The sequence below is a fragment of the Chrysochloris asiatica genome, unplaced genomic scaffold (assembly GCF_000296735.1).
Source record: "Chrysochloris asiatica unplaced genomic scaffold, ChrAsi1.0 scaffold00622, whole genome shotgun sequence".
Taxonomy (NCBI): Eukaryota; Metazoa; Chordata; class Mammalia; order Afrosoricida; family Chrysochloridae; genus Chrysochloris; species Chrysochloris asiatica.
This window is the reverse complement of record NW_006409140.1, coordinates 133897-139336: the sequence shown is the minus strand read 5'-3', so window position 1 is coordinate 139336 and position 5440 is coordinate 133897.

The following is a 5440-nucleotide window of genomic DNA, read 5'->3' as shown; positions in this document are numbered from 1 at the left end:
CAGCTATAAACTTGCTAAGGAGTCCTGGTGTGATGCTGTGGGTTAATGCGCTAGACTGCAAACTCAGTTTGAACTGCAAGGTTGGTGGTTCAAGCTCACCAGTTGCTCCTTGGAAACCCTCTAGAGGGTCGCTATGGGTCAGAACTGACTTGACGGCATTTAAAAACAACATCAACATAAACTTGCTAAGGAGTCCTGGTGGCACAGCGGTTAAGTGCTTGGTTGCTAACACAAGAGCTGGTGTTTGGACCCCACCAGCTGCCCTACAGTAATAAGAGTAGCAATTTGTTTCTGTACAGATAATAGAGTTGGAAACCCTGGGTGTGGGGGCAGTTTTACTCTCCTTTAGGGATGCTATGAGTCAGAATCAACTTGATGTCAATGATATAAACCTGTTATTTTCCCTAATTAGCAGCCTTACTACCTCATGCAGGCCATTAACAAGCAGTAGGGGCACATCTTTAGAAGTAATTAGAATCCATAATCAATGCTTAGTAACTGCTTCCTTGGGCTTTTATTTAGTCCTCAGGGACTTGGGATTATGAGGGAAGGAGCATCAATTTCCAGACATGTTAACTGACAAACTGTGGTCACAGATAGCTCAGCTTACAGGGCCACCCTCAGGAGCATCTGGGCCACTAGTTCTCAGACTGCAGCTCTGACCACCCCGCAGGTCCAAGGTTCAGGCCTCAATGAGGCTGCTGGGACCAGGAAGCCACAGAGGAAATGCTGCTATTATAGAGGAGGAGGTTGTGCTGCCTCCTCGTTTCATCCAGGACTTTGACTCCTACTCCAGAGCAAGAGAGACACTTTTCAGGAACAAGATCAAAAGATGGTTTCAGACCTTGAGGCATTGCCCTCTGCATGCCCCTATTGTCACTTTTTACCTTCTAGAACAATCTATGGGAAATATTGTTGTTAAGTGCTGATGAGTCAGTTATGACTCATAGTAATCCTGTATAGAGTTTCCAAGGAGTGGCTGGTGAGTTTGAACTACCGACCTTGCAGTTCAAACTGACCTTGTGGTCAAGTGCTTGTCCTACAGCTCCACACCAGGATTCTACCTGATTAAAGATAGTGAAATGTCACAGACTTCCCACTTCTCTGTATGCCTCTCCAGCTCTGTGTCTCAAATTCAAATGCAGCTGATGAGTTTGGCTCTTTAGTTTGCTGGGCAAGCCTATGTCTGAGCCCACAGCAATCAGGGGAAGACAAGGAGGTTTCTGAGTCTGGTGTAATGATGGTGTCAAAAGGTTGGACACAAGAGGCAGAAGAGAAGCCAGTACAAGGCAATCTTATGAATGGATTCTCATCTGATTGTAATTTAAATTAATACTGAGTCTTGTCTTCCGGGAACTTCTCCAGAAGACAAAACTAGGCTGGGCTGGACTGCTCCAAGTTGTTGTTGTTAAGTGCTGTCGAGTCGATTCCAACCCATAGTGACCCTGTACAGGGTTTCCGAGGCTGTAAATCTTTACGGGAGCAGAAAGCCTTATCTTTCTCCCGCGGAACAGCTGGTAGTTTCAAACTGCTGACCTTAGGTTTACAGCCCTATTTGTAACCACTATGCTACCAGAGCTCCCCAGCCATAAATCTCTCCCCCAAATGGTGATGCACAAGCTAATTGTTTTAGAGGCACACTGCTTGTCCCTGTCACTCTGCATCCTTGCAGGCTCCGCCACTTACTGGGAATGAGGCCAGAGAGAGGTGGATGGGATTGGCAAAGCCATCATGAAGGAAAACATTTTAACTCATTTATTTAGAGCCTCTTAGAAAACTGAGCTCTGCTTCTTCTTGAGCTTGTCAGAGGAAATGAGGAGTGACATTTTTCTACTCCCACCCTTCCCTGGACTGAGGAAGCCTCAAGATGGAAATATTAGGTGTAGAGGAGCACCAAGTTGCATGTGCCCAGAGACCAGGATCCTGGCATAACGAAGCTAGTGCAGAGCTTGTGCCCCAGTCATTGACAGGGACACATATACACATACACAGTCTGCATTGTCTCCTGCTCTTTCTTCCACAGAGCATAGGTTTCTTATTTAGACTTATCCATTGGCATGTATGAAACTTTAATTCTTTCTTTCCTAAGCATGTGTGTATGATGGTGAGATCATTATAAATATGAAACTTAAAATAGTAATCATAAACCCCTCACTAAGAACCTTTATCAATCTGTCTCTTCATCCATCCATGTTCATCAGTGTGTCTGTAGTGAGCACCAGCAGTGCACTGGGCACTGTTTCAGTTACTGGGGATGAATTCAAGGACTCTGCCACCCTGGAATTTACATCTGATAGAAAAGATCACTGAACAGATCAATGTCTAAAACAGAAGGAGGAAAAAGCAGCATCACCAACTGATATCTCCTGTGAACACCTATCCCTCAAAGCCAAGGAGACACCATAGACTCATTTTCTGCTCCAACTCCACTGCATGCTGTGGAATTGGTGGAACATTAGGTACATATATGAATGTAATAGAATAAAGGACTCAGAAATAAACCTGCACAAATATGCTCAATAGATTTTTGACCAAGGTTCAAAAGCACTTCAACGTAGGAAAAGAAACATTGTCAACTAATAGTCTAGGAGCAACTTGACATATACAGGCAAAAATAAAACTCAATATAAACATTACACCTGATAAAAATTCAACTTAAAACAGATAATGTACTTAAAAGTAAAGCTCAGAACTATGCAACTTTTAGAAACCAAACCAAACCAAACCAAAAAGAATACAATCTTTGGGATCTAGAGCTAGACAAAGGGTTCTTAGACTTAACACCAAAAGCATAATCCATAAAAAGGAAGAAAAAATGACAAACTGAACTTCATCAAAATTGAAAAGTTTTTATCTGTGAAATACTCAATTTAAAGGATGTTAGAAATTGTGTGGGTTACAAGTTGGACTACTAACTGCAAGATCAGCAGTTTGAATCAACCAGCCACCCCATGGGAGAAAGATGAAATTTTTGGCTTCTTTAAAGATTTGCAGTCTCAGAAACCCTGTACAGGGGCGCTATGAGTTGGAACTAACTTGACAGTACACTGCTACTATCACCACGATATATGACAAAGAACTGGCTTAAAATATATACAGAACTAACAAATACAACAGTGATAAAACAGCAAAGACTCCATTCAGACAAACTACAAAACCCAAACCCACAGTTTAGGAACTCATAGCAACCTATATAGGTCAGAACTATTCCTTAGGGTTTCTGAGGCTGTAAATCTTTATAGGAGCAGACAATTTCATCTTTCTCCTGTGGAGTGGCTTTTGGATATGAACCATTGACCTTGCAGTTAGCAGCTTAATACTCAACATGAGGAGGCATCAAACTTCCAGATGTCAAAACTTATACAGCCACATAAGTCAAAACATCTTTGTACTGGTACAATGACAGACACATAGACCAATGGATTAGAACTGAAAAATCAGACATAGATCCATCTAGCTGTGCACAGTTGATATTTGACAAAAGTGCAAAGTCCATTCATTAGGGAAGAAACTGGTTCTTTAACAAATGATGTTGCAGAAAAATGAAACATGATCCATATCTCACACCATATACACAACTAATTCAAGATGGATCTAAGACCTAACTATAAAACCTAAAGCTATAAAGATCAAGAAAGAAGGAGTTGGGGTGAACATGCTGTAGTTGGTGCCATCAAGTTGGTTCATACTCATAGCAACTCCTGTACAGAACAGAATGAAACACTGTCTGGTCCTGTGCCATCCTCATAAATGTTGCTATGCTTGGGTCCTGTGCCATCCTCATAAATGTTGCTATGCTTGGGTCCATTGCTGCTGGCACTGTGCCAATCCATCTCATTGGAAGTCTAACTCTTTTTCATTAACCTTCCTCTACCAACATGATGTCCTTCTCCAGGGACTGGTCTGAAGAAAGAGAGACTAAATTTCACCTTCCTGGTTTCTAAGGAGCATCTGGCTTCTTTCAACATAGATTTGTTTGTTCTTTTGGCAGTCAGTGATACTTTTAATATTCTTCTCCAACACCATAACTCCAGTGCACCAATTCTTCCATGATATTGCTTATGAATTGCCCAAGTTTCACATGCATATGAGGCAACTGAAAATACCATGGTCAGGTGCATCTTAGTCCTCAGACTGACATCTTTGCTCTTGAGCATTCTAAAGAGGTCTTGTGCAACAGATTTGTCTTATGCAATACGTTGTTTGATTCCTTGACTGCTGCTTCCATGAGTGTTGATTGTGGATCCAAGCAAAATGAAGTCTTTGACAACTTTAATCTTTCCCCATTTATCATGATGACATTTATTGGACCAGTGGTGAGGAATTTTGTTTCTTTCCATTGAGGTGCAAACCATTCTGAAGGCATAGCCTTTGATCTTCATCAGCAAGCATTTTAGAGTGCCAATAATTCTTAAATTATTCCTCTTCATGTTGTCCAACATAAATCTTAGAACTTCTTCAGATTTTTTAAATCCTTTTTTTCTGCTTGTTCTTCCATCTTAGTTAGTGGTATTGAGATTTGTCTTCCAGATCACTAGTTCTGTCTTCTATCTCTTCTATTCTACTTCTTTGCTCTTTCAGTGTATTGTCCATTTCTGATATTCTATTATTAATCATTTGGACCTCTTTCTGTAGGTTTTGAATGATTTCCAATGCTGTATCTATCTTATTTGATTGTTCCTGTAGCACTTTCCTGACTTCTTCCTTATTTTTCCACTCCATTATAAAGTGTTTTGAAACATTTTATTATCATTTTTCTGAATTCCTTCTCAGGCATTTCCAAGGCCTGCCCTCCTTTCAGAATGGAGTCTAGGTCTACCTCTAGGTCATTTGTCTCAGACATTTTATCTTTTTTCTGGACATGTGCTGATATGGTCATCTTATTTTGCTTCTTGGACATGTATAGTGTTTATCTGTGGCCTTAATACTTAATTGAGTATGTGTTATGGTATTTTTTATGCTTTCTGATTGCTTCCAGGTAGATGTGATCAGGATGTGAGCTTCCCTTTTCACTCTTCTTATTGCTTAACTCAGAGTAACTTTCACAGGTGTTGTCTGTTTCCCTGGTGTATGGCAGTTGGTATTGGCTCTTACCTGGATTATGGTGTTAGAGTATGATTGTAGTTTGATTTTTGGCAGCAGTTGCTGTCTCTTCTTGGGTAATATAGGGAGAGAAAGAGTTCCCCAAAGGTAAAAGAGGGAAGAAAAAACAACAAAACAGCAACAGAAAAAAGATAAGACAAAACAAGCCAAAAACCAAACAACAACAACAACAACAACAACAACAACTAGATTGTATATGTAGTCTATAACCACAGAAAAGGTAGAGGAGGGAGAGAGAAAACAATCTGTAGCCTGATATGAGTATGACTTTAATATCCTCTTTCACCTTTTTGCCTTCAAGGCTGCCTGATAAATTTTAAGATGCCACTGTTGGTTG